The sequence below is a fragment of the Mchenga conophoros genome, linkage group LG1, assembly GCF_057382185.1.
Source record: "Mchenga conophoros isolate Kocher_MC1m ecotype Shallow Benthic linkage group LG1, M_conophoros_male_GT1.1, whole genome shotgun sequence".
NCBI classification, from domain to species: Eukaryota; Metazoa; Chordata; class Actinopteri; order Cichliformes; family Cichlidae; genus Mchenga; species Mchenga conophoros.
The window spans coordinates 43,158,946-43,178,327 of NC_140526.1; the positions used below are offsets into that span (position 1 = coordinate 43,158,946).

The 19,382-nt window shown below is 40.3% G+C and overlaps 1 pseudogene; it reads right to left on the bottom strand.

Annotated features, from left to right (window-relative positions):
• Nucleotides 1-1,341: 1,341 nt before the first annotated feature.
• On the bottom strand, nucleotides 1,342-16,644 carry LOC146583937 (paired amphipathic helix protein Sin3a-like; annotated as a pseudogene).
• Nucleotides 16,645-19,382: the final 2,738 nt, after the last annotated feature.

The following is a 19,382-nucleotide window of genomic DNA, read 5'->3' on the forward strand; positions in this document are numbered from 1 at the left end:
AATGTGTTGAAGTTTATATTAAGAATATGTATATTTCTAATGTGAAACATGCTTTCCAGCATTTAATGTGATAGATATCCGTCTTCCATCTAACCTCACCTACATTATCTACAGGGCCAATTCCAATTTTATTAAACTGCTGAGAGGAAAAGGCAAAATGCGTAGTTTACATCCCTCTTTTAAGGGCATACAACATTCACATTTGTACTTCAGCCACAAATACAAACAGACAAACTGTGACTGAAGGAATTATTGCTTTTTCCTTGCTCCTTAATCTGTACACAAGTCACATAACTGACAGTCTCATACTATACATCAGTCAGTGTTTGTCGTTAGCACTTACCTTACACAAGAAAAAAAGATATAGTCTTCATAGGTGGCAAAACATCACTGAACCTGTCTTACAGATTCTAACCATTTTGCTTAAATACACAAAAAGCAGACAGTACTGATGAGACTTCAGTACTATATACATATACATACATACTGAACTTAAAAAAAATTATATATATATAAAAAAAAAAAAAAAGGACAAATTGTTGCTCAGCTACATTCAATCATCTTAAAACCACGAGTGATGTCTGAAGACTAAAAGGTAGAAATACACAGAACTGATCCAATCATGTAGAAACAAAGACTTCAGGGATCACATGTTCAGCAGAACATGAGCCTTTGGTTTAAAAAAAAAAAAAAAAAAAAAAAATAGGTAAAATTTTGTATTTCTTAATAAAAATTTTATTCAATTTCCAGCTAAAGACTGATTACTGTGCGCTCTGATGTACGCTACACCTCAGTGACATCTGTTTAAAAAAAAAAAACAAACAAACAAAAAACCCAAAAAACTACTTTTATAAACATATTTACACAAAGTGTTTGGGCAGTCATAAGTTATTGTACTCGATACACAATGCTGGAACTAATGCCGAGCATCTACCCAGCAATCACTATAGATGTTTTTTTTTAATATATAGAGTGCACCATTGCACCTTTACCACCAAAAGGGAGAACATTCACAGGCTATACAAGTTTACAGCAGGAACCCATATTAAGTTCCACGTCCACACACTTTAACAGAGGTAACTTGAACTTGTTTTTGCTACCTAAAGACAGAAGCTGAGGTCGTTTTGTTTTTATCTTCTGTAAAATGATAAGTTGCTCCTTATCAAACACTTTTCACTGTTAAGCTGCTGAGTTTTAGTTAGGAAAACCTTTACACTGAATTGCACCATGAAAACAGATGCTCTGAGTGTTTTTCCTCTGTATAGTCATTTCATGTAAAAATTTGCCTTTTTTTTTATTTTTTTTTTAACTCTTTATTTTGTACTTTGTAAAAATTTGCCTTTAACATTATAAATTGCTGCCACCCACTCAAATATACTGACAGCAAATTTTGAAAAAAAAAAGTTCCATATTACATCTGCTGCAGAGTTTGCAGCATACGCTTTACAGACAAATTCCTGCAACAGGTGCAAAAAAAAGAAAAAAAAAAGAAAAAGAAAAAAGGAAAACTTAGATCCGGTTTGGATCATGGATTGAAAAACCCTCACAAAAAGTTTGGCAACTGAATCCAGTAACGGCAGCTCTGAGAATTCATCCTTGGCAGCTTGTTGTGTGGACACGTTAACAGCCAGTTTGCTGAGACACAAGTATTACGGTGTTTTGTACTTCACCCGGTACTTGTTAATGTTGAGATAATGGAGCACCTCAGGGCTGCAAGTCGTGGTGCAGGCCAACAGGCCTTCTTGTCCATCTCCCATGAACCACTTGCGGCTTTCAGCGGCCATGTCACTGGTCACGTGCTCCTTGGCCCAAGTATCCAGCCAGGCATGAAAGCGTCTGTGCAGGCGTGTGTTCACAAGCTGGTGGGACTGAAAGAGATAACAGGAACACGGCACAAAGGAACGTCACAAACTGTGTGTACATGAACTGCAAGGGCTGTCCTATAGCCAAAACCGATTGCGGATGTTCTGTCAGCGATATAGGGGGGAAAGAAAAAAAACAAGAAAGACAAAAAAGAGAGAAATTTGCCAAATGTACTTGGGCGTCTTGCCCAAGTAAAGTCTGGGGGAAACAGCTATGTCTCAAAAGACTATAAAAATTATTATTTTCATATTATTCTCATCCATCGACAATTGGATACAAATCAAGTGAACGTTATCCTGTATGAGAAAAATGTGGAGTACATCATAGTACTCCACATACGCTTTATAAGACTGATCTAAATTAAAACAAATAAAATAAATGAAAAATATCTTTGTACTTCTAGCCATCACAAAAAACTGCTGCATGACCACACAGGCAAATTTAAATACTTGTGGTTGTTTTATGATTACTTACCATACAATTCTAACACTGAAGCTTATTGGACAAGACTAAAACAACATGGCAAACACATGCCTCTTAATTTTCGTCCTTACCTGATGAGCCCGTGTGAGCGCTGTGTGCCTGTACATGTAATCTTCTGACTTGCAGACATAAACCATCTTGTAGGAGTTCAGCTTGAACATGCACTCCATCTTCAGCTCGCTGCTGCCGTCCTGCGACTTGTCCGAGGAGCCTTTGGTCATTCTCTCCTGTTGCAGCTGCTCCCAACCTCTCTGGCACTTCCTTATCCGTCTCAAATTCCTAAAGGCCAAAAAAGATCGAGAGCCATGAATAATACTGACCGACGCTACAGAAAATTTCTTGATTACACCACACATCAGAAGAATACATCACTTTTTTTTCTTTTTTTGTTTTTAAAACAAAAGGAAATATCCAATTTCACTTGAGAAAGTTTTATGGTACGATTTTGTGCTTGACAGTACTTACTGGTCAATTTTAAAGCCTAAGATGTAAGGTCAGAGACGATACACGTACACAAATTTAAGAACAGTATTTCCAAATTTGAGAGGACTGTCCCTTTAAAAGAATTGTAGTTTTTTTAAACCCATGCAATCCAACTCACCAAGAACCAGCGATAATTAGTTAGGGAGTCAAATCATTCGTGGGAAATGTGGATCTATAAGAGCAGCAGAGGCAGCGGTCATTTCTCTGTACAGTGCACTTCCATTGCACAGCCACATTTTTCCAAATCTTATGCATGCTTGGCAAACAATTGGATTCATCCCGATTTTGTGCAGGCAATTTTCTTTTCTTTTCTTTTTTAAAAAAAATGCAATTATTCACCCCACCTGAATGAAAGGTTTAAATGTGTACTTACCACAGAGGTAAAGGTGAGCGAAGACTGAAACCATGAAGCATTTTTTGCATTCAGGGCTCCACTTAAAAGACATGACAGTGAGGCCAATTTCAAGTAAAAACGGTCACATCACAAACACTAAAAAAGGAAACTGCTGCCTGACCAGATACCAAATCCAAAAAATATGAGCAGAGGGTATTTCAATGTCTTTGACCAGAGTGTCATGAAAATGAGATGAAGACCCAACAGAAGTGAAAATTGTTTTTTTCTTTTTTGAGTGAGGAAAGGCCAATTATTACTATTATTATTATTATTTAAATCTCTTGTGCTGCTGATCTCTCATAGATTTGATGAAAGAAAAAAGAAGACATGATGTGGGTGAGCCCACTGAGGAAATCATAGTCAGATTTATGCAATGGGTTAAAAAAGAGAAAACTCAAGAGCTTTTTTTTTTTTGCCTTTTTAAGAAGTTGTTTGATACGTATATGGTAATGGACAGCCATCTCAAAGTAACGAGACGAAAACAAAACCAAAAACACAAAAAACACCAAAAAAAGATGCTTCAAAAGATGTTCATGTGCAACACTCAGCCTTCACGCCTTCATGCACAGCTCTGAGGTGTCAGGAAAGAAATACACCAACATATGAGCATACAATTTAGACAATCATTTTATTTACAAACCCTACTCCTCTGTACAAGTGCTGCAGATAATGTGCTTAACCAGAGTTAAAAAACAAACAAAAAAAACCAAACAGAAAACCTAAGATCACTAATCTCTTTCAAACCAGGAAAAAAAAAAAAAAAAAAAATCTCACTGACAACAAAAAGTTGTAACGTGAGTGCACTGCTTCCCCTGAAAATTGTTACAAACATAACACTGGGTATAACAGTTGTGAACAAGTGAACATTTGAACATTTACAGTTTCAAACAGTGATTAAGTCACATACAGGACCTTTGATCTGAATACAATCACAAAGGGCATGATAAGGAAACCATGACGTCCCTTCTCTTCTTTTAACAAAAGTTTCTCTCAATCTGTTTTTGTCAAAACATCGTAGGAAAATAAAAAGGGAACAAATCCTTGTTTTGCCTTAAGCTTTTGCATTTATCGACTTCTATTCGTGCGTCACATAATCATTCATCACTTCAGTTCAATACAATGTGAATAATCGAACTAATGATTCTTCTTCTTTTAGCACTCTAAGGGGAGAAAAGTTCAAAACCCACAATCAAGCCAAAAACCATCTATAAAAACTTTACTTACTATAAATAAAATTCCCATTAAAAGGAATCAATAAATAAATAAATTCACTTTAAAAAAAAGAAAGAAAAAAGATGATCGTGTAAAGTGCTTCCATGTGAGGCAGAGGTCACAAAACAAACTGAAGAAGTTAAATTTACGGCCAGTGAGATTCTTAGCAGGCGGACATTCAGGCACCGCGAGCACAACTAATAACTCCTCAAACTTCCTCTTACAAAAAACAGGCAGCACGCTCACATCCACACAGTTTCCTCTTTTCTTTTTTTTTTTTCTCAATTAGCTTTCAAAGTCAGGCTTGTGCTGAGGTGCCTCTGTTTCTATCTTGACAAAAATGACTTGTGTTTGGCAGCTGGTTTGGCTCGGCAACAGTTGAGTGGCTGCTCAGCTGACTAGAGCCTCGCCTCGGGACAGAAGCTTAAAGTGTGCAGACAAGAGGGAGACATGGCTGGAGCCTCACCTGGGGAGGAACACGGGCTTTTGGGCCAGATGCTCACGCAGCTCTGGGGATGAGGAATCTGAGTTCAGGTACCTGCCTACGTAGTCTGACCACTTCTGTGGAGGACAGAGCAGAACAGCAACCAACCATGTAAATAACAAAGACATACATTTAGGTTCTGTATGAAAGCAGGTTGGAGGTTATAGCCTTTAATTCTGGACCATGTGACACTCCTCAGAGTGTCGGAGGGTTTAAAATCATAGGTGCACAAATTAATAGCCAACACTAGTTTGCAGAGGTACATGTGTATGTAAACCACCAAGTACAAGGAATTTATAATACAGGAATATGATTAAAAAGTTTAAAACCAAGATGACTAGTGCTTGACTATTTATTAAATTGTAATATCAAACTATTACCTGATAACTAGTGCTATACTAAAAATTCTTGAAGGGCAAAACATATTAAGAGATACACGAAGCAATGCCACCCCAGCATCACATATACTACATGTCTACTTAATAAACTGCTGTGCACATGAAATGCATTTTGTGAGTCTTACTTCTGCCTCTGCAGGCTCATCAGAGTTTTCCTCTTCTGTATCCAGGAGCTCTACTGCCAGACTGACAGAGGCTTGGTTCTTCACAAATATCATCTGGATAAAACCAGACAACACACACAGAATTAGAAAAAAAATACTGAGGGAGAAAAACAAAATAAAGTCAGCCTGTTTTAAAATATAATTATTCATTTCCGTGCTGTGTTGTACCTTGAAGCAGTTCTCATCCGGCATAAGCTGTTCTGCTTTGCGCTGGTATCCCCCCTCTGCGGTGGCCCTCGATGCCTGTGTGGGCAGTGTGCCCCCCGTGGCTTTATTGGAACTCTCGCTCAGATACAGGTCCGTCACACGCACAGACACATCATCAGTGACAAGGTGCTGGAGCTGTAAGAGTAGGTTAGTATGCAACGGGTGTGTCCACATCAGCATGTAGAATCAAAACAGCAGCACCTTCAGTGACTATAGATGCGTACATTTGATCATCGACTAGAGGCATTACTGAGTTTTGACATGAGGAGCATGTCTATTTTATTTTCCCCCTTTTTCTTCTCCAAATTTAAGAACGAGCCTACAGCTCGCGATGCCACTCTAAGGTTAAAAATGTATTTTTTACCTTGAAGACGAGCAAATAAACAAATTGGTAAACAAATAGATGAAATAAAATGAGAAAATCTTAAAATGTGCTGACCTGCCGGACAATGCTTTGGATGAGTTTATCCATGGTGAAGGCAACGTAGGCATGGACCGTAAACATCTCCCTCAGGGAGTCCTCATACTGAGCCGGCTCCATGTTTCCATCCAAAAGATTGCGAACCATTTCCAAAAATACTGAGTAGTAGTCCTCCACATCAACATCCACTGCAGACAGAAAACACACACACAGTGAGTAATACATGGAGGAATTGAGGAGTATGACGCACCATGACTGAGAGGGTTCATAGCAAAACGTAACAGTTAAAAAAGTCAGTTTCTCACTTACTTGGCTCCTTCATCTTCAGCTGGATGGCTGGATTTTCGTTTTTCTCCCTTTTGAACCCCAACACTTCTCTTTCCCACTCTCGTTCACGAGCATCCTCTTCGATCTGCTTCTCAGCTTGCCCGTAAATTCGTAGCAAACGAGAACAGAGGATGTAGTGAAGACGAAGGAAGACATACCAGTAGTTGTTCACGTAGAACAAGTTGTAGGCATCGTCAGTTCCCCGGAGCTTCTGAGCTGCCGTGTTGCTGAACAGGAGCTTGGACTTGGTTGGGCTTCTGCCTGGCAGGCCATTGTGTTTCTTGCTGTCATCTTGATCCATCTCCGTGTCTTCGTCCTCTTCTTCCTCCTCCTCCACATCAGAGAGCTCACCTCGCTGTGCAAACAGCAGGTCGGGGATGAAGTGGTGGACTATCTGTTTGATCTTGCACTTGTCTTCTTTCTGGATGCCGACCTGTCTTTTGACGTGGTGAATGATGAGGGAAGCGGCATCCTCGAGGATCTGGCTGTCGTCGTAGGTCAGAGTCATGTGTGGGCCATTTGGTGGCGGTGTAGCAGACTCCTCTGATGCCCGCTCCTGGCGCTACAGGACAAATACAGGAGCATTTTAGACTGTAATGTTTTACGAAATTTACAGTTTAGCAAAATACATTAAAACCATTTACCTGTTGATTTTTATTTACAATTAGAGAATCATAATATATAACAAAGTGGAGCATTATTGTTTGATTCAAGGATAACTGCGGCCATAAACTTAGAATCAGTCTAGATTTATTCTGCATTTATAAATGTCAAATAACAAATAATAATATTGTTTAAAAACAATTTACTTACTTCATCATATAACATCTCAATTTCATTGAGCATGGTCTTTGAGCGTAATACTTTTGGTGTCATTCTGCTTGAAGTTAATGCCTTGATGGTCAAGTGACTTCAGGTAATACTTTTCATTCTGCTCCCGCCAGATTTTGTTGAAGCCCCTTTGGGCTTCTCTCCACTCCTCATCCTTTATTTTTAATCTGAAAACAGAAGAAACAGATGTTATAAAACTGTAAAGGTGTGAGCTGAGGAGGACACACTAAAATCTAACTGTTACCTTTTTAGAACTATGGGGACGGACACAGCAGGGTTCTTCTTGAGTCCTTCAATGATGTCTTGAGCTTTGTCCCCATATATCCGCTGGATGGCTTTGCGGTGAATGACCTCTGAGGAGCCACCCATTGTGTTGTCCAGCTTGAAGCGTAGCTGCTCTTCTGCTGACATACGAGAGAGCCGTCGCTGCACTGTCTCGAGGGCTCGGATTGTGGCAAGGTTGGTCTCCAACACAATATCCAGCTACAAAAGGAACAATCACATTCAAATGAATAATTTCAACAGAACCAGATTTTGAAATGGGCACCTGGACAGTTCATGTGGTGTGAGATCTTTTCCTGTGGTTTTTTGACTCCTGAGCAAATCGCATCACACAGACATTTATGTAAAAGATACATATTATGTAAAAGAACCTCCATTATTCCATCTTCTTAACCTCTTCTACATCCAAGGGTCTTATTTTCATTTGGAGCGTGGGTGGACTGAGTATGTTTTACCTCAAAGCGCTCATCTTCACATCTGTAAATGTGTTCCTCATATTGTGTCTTCTTGGAGCTCACAAATGTGGAGTCCTCAGACCATGAAGGAAATGACACCCATGTGTCATTCAAAACCTGCAACAGGATGTTACACCATGCAGTGAAAACACATTATTGTGACTCTAAATATGAGATGCATTTCATATTTATGTAGCAGTAAAATAAAAATGCATGAAACTTAATGTAGTTAAAAATGTCTTGATTGTGTGGTGAAACACTGGGTTCAATAACATCAGTTGATCAAAGAAATCACTCATTATCTAAATTTAAATGGCTAGTTACAGCCAAAAACAGTTCATGTAGTTTATAAAATTAAAAATATGTTTTTCAGTAAGCAGATCATATCCTAACTTATTATCTAGACACTTAAACATAATAAGGTAACATTAAATGTAGCCAAACAGTTCAATGATCGCTAACACTTCCACCAACTCACTGATCGACTAAGAACAAGATTGCTGGCATCTGCTGTCTGCTCAAGCCATATTTAACTACAGGTACCATCTGAACTTTACATCAGTTTCTGCTCCAGAGCACCCTGTGTGGGCCAAATACATTTGTTGTTGTACCTGGTGGCCCGAGGACAAAGGATAAAATGTACACTGTAAGACAAATACCTTTATTAAACAGAATTCCTTTAACGACTCACCTCTCTGCACAGCGGTGTTCTTCCTGTGCATTTGGGCTGCTGGAAACTCTTTGGCAGCGCTCTATAGCTGGACCCCAGCTTCTTGCAGGAAGAGTAGTCGATTTCCATGGCGATACCCTCTGTGGCACGCTCCTTGGGTAAACTCTCTGCATGGCTCGACTCTCCGTGACTGGACTCTCGGTAGCCCAAGAAGTTTTTAAACCATGTAAAAAGCTCGGGGAATTTTCTGTCAGTCATGGCACAACATATGTGAAATACAGAGTTATTGGTGCGGTTAGGGTTTAAATGTTAGCAACATATTTCAAACAAATGCAGGTGGTTTACTGGTTTACATTTGGGTGATTAAAGTTTCATTATGTAATGTTATGTATCAAAACTGTTTGATTTCAACTCAAATCTGACTTATTGGCAAGAAGAAGAAGAAGAAGATAAAAACTCAAGAATTACGTACTGAACCAGTCAGTTACAAAATTGGACTACAGGTATGCCCCATTCAGTACCTAAAAACTGTATGTTTAAACTCACCCAAGAAATGGGATAACTAACTGGACCAGCTCAGTGCGTGAAATGACTTCCTGGTTGAAGATGTGCAAGCAGCGTAGGAAGTTGTCATATGCCTCAGAGCTTCGAAGAGCCTTCTTTACCTGTTAAAGTGTTTGCAGCCATGACAAATAAAGCAAAATGAGATTTAGGCTACGTCCACACGTACCCGGGTATTTTTGAAAACGCAGATTTTTCTATGCGTTTGCACCTTTCGTCCACACGTAAACTGCGTTTTCGGTCACTGAAAACGGAGATTTCTAAAAACGCCTGCCAGGGTGGATATTTTCGAAAACTCAGTTTTTGCGTTTACGTGTGGACGAGAAAAACGGAGAAAACGCAGCGTCAAAGGTGTGCGCCTTTTGTGACGTCACACTTTGCGCCACGTTATTGTTTCGGTGAAATGAATTTCTACAATACTGTTACTTGTACTCTCTGCAGTGTTTAAATGCTTACATATACACACACCGTTACTGTCCCTCCACACATAGGACTGGGTTCTGCTTCTATGCCCCATCTTTGTTTACCATTTCCCACCGAGGCTTCTAGACTTCTGATTGGTCAACATTTCTACATGGTTAGGAATATATCGCCACCTGTTGCTTTGGCATGTTCCTAGCAGCGTTTTCCTTCATTTCTGCCTTTACGTGTGGACGGGATTATTTTTTAAAACGAAAAATCTCAGTTTTCAAAAATACCCGTGTACGTGTGGACGTAGCCTTATTTTCATCACAGATCAGTGCAAGTCTTTATACAAACACTCAAAATGACAATACTGACCTTCTCGAAGAACATCGTTTCAGTGCTGGTGCTGTGTTTGCTCACGTCACTCATGACGTTCCCTGTTATTTTAGGTTTCTTCTGCAATGGTGTAAAGAGATGTTGACTGTTGGAGGCCCTCATATCTCTGAGTCTTGGGTAGATTTTACTAACCCTAATTGCCAGTTTGTCTGATGAACTTGGGTTGTACTACTAACACAATCTAATAAACATGTTCTGTAGTAAATCCTCTTTTTATGAAATTACAGATGTTTTGCTTTTGTCAAAACTGTCTGGGGGCTGATATCTGGAGTCAATGTATTGTCCATACTTCTTAATTGTAGGCTTTCACTGATTGAAACAAAAAAGGCCTGTTTCCCCCTACATGTAATGCATACAAAATATATGAAATATTACCTTTCTGGTTTAAAGTACAAACAGCTGAATATATGCAGAGTCAGAGAGTAGATGGTTACATACCTTGACAGGTGGTGTGGTACCCACGCCTGAGGGTCTCCTGATTGGAAGGCCGTTCTGGCTCAGTCTCTGTTTGTTGTTCAGGAAGTGTCTCTTTACTGTGCCACCATGATCATTACGGACCGACTCTGCCCTGTCTGGTGTTGCTTTGCTCAGTAGCTAAAAAAAAAGGGCAATACACATGATCTCAACAAAGCAAGACAACAAAATTAACAGTATGCAAAGAGAATTATGTAACAGGGCTCGCAAAATCGCTAGCCCGATCCCGGAGCTAGCGATATCTCCGGTCGGGCGACCAAAATCTATCTCAGCCCCGCCCGTTGGGTTATCATATAGCGGGGCAGGGCTGAGATAGATTTTGGTCGCCCGACCGGAGATATCGCTAGCTCCGGGACACCGGGCTAGCGATTTTGCAAGCCCTGTGTAAATACCATTGATTCGATTAAGTGAACCAGTGCTTTTCCTTCCAAGCTCTATTTTTATGCTTCAGTTCTACCGGAGTAGTGATGTGTGATTCTGAGCTAAAAATAATGCATCATACACTGGGCCTCTGTGCACCTATTGTGTGACTCAAGCCCTTTAGCACCAGCTCCTCAAACCAACTCTCTTCTGCTTGTTTTGCACAAACACTGTAAAAACAAAAGAAAACTGTAAACATACTAAAAAGCAGTTCTGTGGAGTTGAAGCTGATTGTAGTTACTAAGAGCTCATAAGTCCCTCAGCAGCTTTCTGTCAGAAATGTGCCTCCTGAAAGCAGGAAGCCAAACGCAAGAATAGCATATAACAGCTAATGAGTTTTCAGAATAAAACACTATCTGCACTGTGAGAAATCTTATGAAGGACAGAACAAAACCTTGCAACAACCTAGACCTGAGCTTAGTGAATTCCCTATGCTCGAAACAGTATTCGGGAATATTTTTGGAAGCACGGATGCACCGTCCAGATCTTTAAAGACCTGGAGAATCCACACCAAGGTGCACCAAAGCTGATCTGCCAACACGTGGTGGCCCAACACAATACTACAATACTTTATGCTGGTTTCTCTTTTAACTTGGCACCCATCTGTAAATCAATTTCATATCCAATGCAAACAAGTGGTTTTAAGGAAAAGATCAAAAGACAGACAGTTACAAGGATCCAGTAACTCCTAGTCATACCACGTATATTTGCAGGGACGTTTAATAAAATAATTGACCGTGATGTCTGGAGACTCACCACTGAGCTGTTGGCATCAGGCAGGAACTGCCCGAACTCTGAGAGCAGGTCCTCTTGGTTCTTGAAAAGTCTTGCAACTTGAGTGTAAACCTCCTGTTCAGTCAGTGCTGGGGTGTAGTTTCCTCCAGCTTCTTTAGCATTTCGCTGTTCCTTCTAAAAATATATATTTTTATAAATATACAAGATATGATATAATTAAAATTTACTTTCACGTTTATTTTTGCAGCTGCATATATCTTATAATATCTTAATAACAGTTTAATGCTGTGTATATTTCCTTGCCTGGTATGTGTGCAGGATTTCCAGGAAAGCTTTGTAGATGTCTGGCTGACCTTGGAAGCGATTTTTGATCTTGTTGACATAATTTATAGCATGGTTGAACTCCACGGGTTGGTTGTTTTGGATAGGTGGCCCACTGGATGGTGTGCTGCTGACAGGAGTGTGGGACTGAACTGAAGGAGAGCGGGGCGAGGCGTAAGATGGGATAGATGGATTGGGTTGGCTGGTGGGTGTATGGGCTGGAGACTGAATTGGCTGTTTAGAAGAACAACAAGTGAAAAAGGTCATTTAATGCATCTGTCATACTAGATGTAAACAAATAAAGAACATCGTTATCTACCTTGCTGGTTTTATTTGGAGCAGGCTGGGCAGGGATAAGTGGTTGGGTGGTAGTAGTGAGTGAGCCAGCCTGTGGCAGACTCTGGTGCTGGTGGTGGCTGGGGGCAGGCTGGCTGGGTGCTCCACTTGCAGGGATGTTCTGAACAGAAACACCGTGTGGTGTGATGTAGTGGATCTGATTTGGCGTGGTCACATTGACTAGATCGTTGGTTTGAACTTCAATCTTGTATCCAGGTGGCAAGAAAGTATTGAAACCCATGATGAGGTCTGGGTGGCCCTTGAAAAGCTGAGACACACGGTTGATGACTCCAGGAGTGTCAATGCTGTAGTAACAGAACAAGTTTTGGTACTTTAGTTTCTGAAACACTGTTATTTGGGTTCATAGAGATCACTTAGGTGTCATGGTAAAATACCAGTTTTTCTTATCAGATGTTAAGAAAAACTGGCAATAAAACAAAAACTCACCTCTGCGACTTGAACTCTTTCATGATATCAAGGAAGTCATTATAAACTTGAGGTTGATTCCCAAACTGCAGTTTTACTTGATCCAAATAAGACAAGGCATCTTCAACCTACAAAAAGAGAATGGAGAAGATTGTCAGATGATCACCACCAAAATGGCAAGACAGGGCAAAGGCAGAGAACTTGTCCCGCTGGTGCTCAGAAAACAACCTGAAGCTGAACATCTTTAAAACAAAAGAGCTCATAATGGACTTCAGGAGGCACGGACATTCCTCTGTTATTATAAATGGAAAATGGGTGGAATCTGTCTCCACCTTCAGGTTTCTGGGCACCCACATCTCCAATGATCTCATCAGGACCCACAACACCAACGCCTGGGTAAAGAAGGCCCAACAGCGGCTGTCCTGAGGATGAATAATCTGGACCAGAAACGGCTGCTGGCCTTCTACCGCTCCTCAGTGGAGAGCGTGCTCTCCTACTGCCTGGGTGTTTTGTATGCATGGGCCACTACTGAGAACAGTAAGGCTGTGGAGAGGGTAATTAACACCCTATGCCACCTTTCTGAGCCTCCTGTCTCAGAAAAACCAGGGCCATCACAGGTGACCCCTTGGACCCCGCCCACCACCCGTTTGACCCTCTGCCCAGTGGTCGGTGCCTCAGGACAATCAGGTCCCACACCTCCAGACCCACTAACAGGCCCCCGCCTCACCAATCTGAGACATGGTCTGAGTAACCGTCAACACTCAGGCCACTCACATATGGACCCTATTCAGATCGAGTCTTTTCTTTGCACTACCTCCAGTCACTATGCTCTCCATTGTGTGCCCTTCTATTGTTTTGTACATATTCCTCTAGTTTGACTCTTCTGTTTGCTATTCATTCCTGATATCGTTGCTATGTATATTTTTTTATCCTGCACAGTTGGCATTGGAGCACCCATTATTTATTGTACAGTAGGGCTGCCACGATTAGTCGACTATCAAATCGTCGACAACTGATTTAATAGTCGACGCGTCGTTTGAAGCTTTGTAAGATCCCAAAAGACGCAGGAATGAGTAGTAGGATTTAAGAGTGTAATAACGGATTTAAACAGAAGATGGCAGCACTGCATGTACAAGGATGCCAGCTGCCGTTAAACCCCGAAGAAGAAGAAGCTGTGTCCCAGAATTCATAGCGTGGCCCAGCTCAGTTTCCAAAAATGGCGGCAGCTAGTTAGTTTTAATATTACTCTTATTATTCTTTCTGGGTCACAAAATAAACGTTTAACATATTTTCAGGCGAGAATGTAGCTGTGTAAACCTCAAATATCTGCTCAGTTTATCAGGACGCCACATATTTTCAAAAGCACTCCGACGTTTTCGGAGACATCTGTTACCCACCAGCTCGATAGCTAGCCGGAGACAAGGCTCACTAGAACCGGTGAGAACACCGGACTCCCGAAAAATTGTTTTCAAACCTACCGCCGTCTTTTGCTACTCAGGTTAAACATGATATATAAGTCACTTAGATAACTTAAAATGTTATTGTTTGGCTTTTTTTTAGTATTTTATTTGTTCCTGAGTAAATCGGTTTGGCTGAGATTAAAGTAATTGCAAAAATAATCGGTGACTAGTTGACTATCAAAATAATCATTTGTGGCAGCCCTATTGTACAGGTACAATGAAAATATAAGGGCTACTCTATTCTAAAATGGCAAAAATCATATAAAGCTGCTCAACTATACCAAAAACTTAATGATTGACTAAATTAACTAAACATTAACTTTAAATATAATTCCATTGAAAAACAAAAATCAATTGAAAAGAAGTGCCCTGACTAGGCTTTGTTTTCTGCAACAGCTGATTTTCACTGGACCGAAAATACACTGGGATATATGATAACAAGGTGGCAAAAGACTTATGTGTCCCAGAAGACCCGAACAGAAGACTCAATATTGACTCAACTGTGCAGATGTGTTACCTGCTGTGCATCACCCAATGTGGTCTAGGTATATGACTTCAAAGGCGTAGAGACAAAGGTCACTGCAGGCAATTTTTAATAATCCTTTAACAGCGTCAACCTTCAAAAATATTGTGAATTTTTAGCTCCATGTCTATAATCTCTCATCTTGCTGTATTAACCAGGGACTTTGAGCTTTTAGAGAGGGGGGGAAAAATGCTCACTGGTGAAAAGGGAAGTGGTGCACTTGATTATAAGGGAGAGGGAGAGAGAGAAAAGATGTCCATGTAGCAAAAATGAATGTTAAAAGTAATTGTTTCATCTGATTTCTTTTAAACTGCTGGAAGCCACAGCGGTAATTAATTTGGCATTAAAATCCGACTAATCGCCCAACCATATAAGTTGATAAGTAGAAAAGGTTTAGGATGTTGATGAAAAGATATATATAAACAAGCACGCCAGCTTCAAGACTATTTCCCTTTTTAGCCGTTGTCTATTGGACTTTGTTCACCTCTAACGAAGGGTGAACAATGTGTATGTATCTGAATGCCTCCTGTGTAGAAAGATGATGCTTGTTGCTGCTCTACAAAACATACTCCTCACTCTGTCCTTTCAGCATGCAGACACAATGTAATTTTAAAGGCATTCGCTTTTTGCCTTTGTGCACTTGGGATGAACAGCTGTTTTGGTTTATTCTGGTCCTCATGTTTTCATATATGTGGTGATGTACAGATACCTTCAGCCGCTGAAATTGCTGCTGTCCTGTGGCTGAAGGCATGGGTGCAGGTGGATGAACATGACCTTGGACCACTGCAGGGCCCTGTGACGGCACTGCTAGAGCGTGTGAGTGAGGACCAACGTGTGGTGCTGTATTGTTGTGTCCATGCCCATGTCCACTTGTGCTCTGAGGCATTGCAGAAACCTTTGAGGAACAAATAGATATTTTATATAATATAGACATTTAGACAAGATTAACCAGTATTGTAAATATTACAGATTACATTCTTGCAAAATAAAGGTAAAGAAAATCAAATCAAAATGACACCTACTTCTTAACACATTGTTAAATAATATAATATATATAATAGGGCTGCTCAATTAATCGAATTTTAATCACGATTACGATCTGGGCTTTCAACGATCATTATAAATGACTGAGTCGATTATTAGCACCTCCCTCGTGCTTTACTCTCGCGCTGCTCCGTGTGCAAATCGAGTGCACCTCTCTGCATTTCGAACACGTGTCACAACAATTAAGAGGACCCGAGGGAAGCTCGGAAAGCTAAGCAGAAGTTATTTGGAGAGGAGAGTGACTGCTGTTGGTTGAAAAGAGAGGTAAAAAAAAACTTCAGTGGTGTGGAAACATTATGGGTTGGCGGAGTCAGACGTGGATCAAGTAGACATAGTGTGTAAACTTTGCTACAGTGTCGTAGCTGCACCACAGAGCAACACTGCAAAGTTCACTAAACATAGATGTTTACATTTTTCATTTATTTTTTATATTGCAAACATTTGCACTGTTATCAGTATTTGCACACTATTTTATATTATTTTTTGACAATCTTTAAAGTCATTATTCAATACATTGTTATTGTTAAATAAATATCGTCAAATAATCGAGATCTCAATTTCAGTGAAAATAATCGTGATTATAATTTTTGCCATAATCAAGCAGCCCTAATATATATAATATAAACACTTCTTCAGGTATCTGTGCAGATTTATCATACCTGGTAGCCCTGGGGAAGAGAGTACTGGATGCTGGTCGATGGCTGCATCTTGTCTGCAGGTGCCTCTATTACAGTAGGGGCCGGGGCAAGGGCCCGGTGCTGGAAGTTTTCTGTAATTCCTTGTATTTGAGGTCGGCGTAATAGCTGCTGCTGAGGCGCAAGTATTGGTTCCTGGTCCTCCACACGCCTCTTCATTATATACACATAGTCAAAAGGGCTAGAGGGGGGTAAACAACAATGGACAATTTACAAGCTGTTAGCATTTGCCAAATTTTTTTTTTTTTAAACACACCCACATTTTATTTGTGTGTGTGTGTGTGTGTGTGTGTGTGTGTGTGTGTGTGTGTGTGTGTGTGTGTGTGTGTGTTATATATATATATATATATATATATATATATATATATATATATATATACATACATACATACATACATACATACATACACACACACATATATATATATATACACACACATATATATAAAATGCAACTTACAAATGGAAACTGCAACATGCTGATTAGCATTTTTCTCTCTGGCTAGCTGATTGATTTAGACAGTGATCTCCAAAGCGGTCTAACATACCACTGCATGTGATTAAATAGATAATAAACTGGCCTGCATTGTTTTAACAGTGACAACAACAGTAAGTACTCATTCATTCACAATGGTCAAATTAAATTTGAGTTTCACAACTCAAGCAAAACTTTTCTCACAAGTGTCACACAGATAAGTAATGGCAACAAATATTAGGACAATTGTGCAAAGTGGCTTAAGAGCTGGGCTTTAAGCAGTGGCTTCCAAACAACACTCCTTTGACATAATTAAGCTCCGAATGTGACACCAATCTGTTTTGCTTCATTGTGCTTCCTCAGTGTACACAGAGGCTTTACAGGACTTAAGCTAGATAGGTTAAACCCAATGATATTTGGTGGTCTTCTGAGAGAACTAACAGTGGTGTGAAAACACACCTTCTTTGACAGATATAGTCTGTGTACATTTTTTGGCTGAATAGTCCTGATTTAACTGATAGATTAATTCATCAACCATTACAGTGACATATTTTAATTAACTTAAATAATTCTGTATTTATTTATTACTGAGTTATTATAATAAAAACAAATGCAGATACCAACGCACTCCACCATAAAAGTAGTAGTAGAAAAAAAACAAAGCTATGAGCAAAAGTGATTATTTAAGGTTGTCCGTAAATAGACATGCCATCATGTTCAGCAGACTGACTGTGGCGGCTGGCTAGGGGCCGTCTTTCAAAAGACATTAAGACAGAGTGACTCTGCCAGAGCTGTCATTGAGTCGACTCAGTGAGACAAATGATAATGATAACGTTCAATGCACATGTATTATGTGCATTTTTTTTCTCCTGTAATATTTTTTTTATAACACAGGTACAAACCTATTGGTTATGCCATTCATTCTCCTGTAAGCATTCGTCGCATGTAAGACTTTAAGCATATGCGAACACCGCCGATGACTAGACTTTAAGTTAATATTTTTACGTTTTATTTGTATATTTTACAACTTAAAAAATACACGGGGGTGTGGAAAAAACACGTTTGAGAAAACGTAACAAGTTAAACTTGTAGCTGCAAGCACAGCGCCCACCATGAGTATACAGTAAAGAAATTTATCGACGGTTCCTAAGCAAACGTCACCGCATTTGCTAAGAGGAGAGGAGACATTGTGCCTCACTGCCGCGCACAACCAATTTCGGAAAACACGGTGACTGAGCGTACGGTCTTCATTCGCCGAGATCGTGTCTGTAGCGTATCCAGCTTCAGAATTTCTATGCCGAAGCGCTACGCAAATACGGCAGATAGTAAATTGTGTCGAAACTGATTAAGTAGGACTAAAAGAAACTTGAAATTTCGCCGACAGTCAACGTTTTGCAGGCATGTAGGCGCTGTCTCTCTCTTGCTGGCTGTAGCCCTGCCGTATCCCCTCCCCCTCTCTCCCAAACACCGAGCTTGTAAGGCTATCGGTTTTCGGTGAGCTGACCGCTTTCGCTAGTCAGATGGCTGACGTTGACTTCAGTTCTAGCTTCAAAGTTATGTGGAAAGCAAGTTACCCTCTGCTTCGTGCAGACTGACAGTTAAATGTTAGAGAAAAAACCGGAACATATCAGTTTGTCACAGCCGGGTCTTCGTTAACAGCCCTCAGTAAACGGGAGTCTAAGTAAAACATTAGACGAGCAAAACATACTGGCTACCTGACGTTACCCTTGCCGTTGGGTAGAAGACGTCGAAAAGAAAACAGCCATGCCTAATCGCATCAGATAACGCGGCAACACAGTCGGTGGCTTAGTTTGTAGCGTACGGGGTACCGGTACAATTGGGGCAGTTGAATTAAGTTTCATGGTCAGTAATTAATTTGGCTATGCTAGGTGGTTAGCTCAAGAAGAACACCAGCTAGCCAAAAAGCTAACACTTCGCACAGCTAATGCAAATGTCGCATAAACGGCAAGTTAAGCTAGAAGTTGCAAAAATGATTTTTTTTCCTCCCAGCCAAACTACTTATCTGTCAGTTACGTTACTTTGACATCACCCCGATCCAGCAATAAAAATCAGTTGTAGCAAGAACAAACTGTGATCAAAATACATGTTGTCAGGTTAGCCTGTAAGCTAGTTCATGGTCGCCGCTCTTAGATTGCTAACCTAACCAGCGACTTGGTTCCACTGACTTGTCGACACTGCAAGTTAACGCAACCGCAAATAAACTCCCACACTATTCTGCTATAACACTAAACTACACCAGCAACAGAAAGTAATCCGCGTTGGCTCACTATTTGGAGACTAGACAAGGTTATTTAGTAGCTAACTGATTGCTATGTTAGCACAACAACCAACCCCCCTCATCACTACAGACTCTCCGGCTAGCCAGCTAACACCACTTTAACTTACCTCGGGGAACCGCCACCAACAACAACTTGAC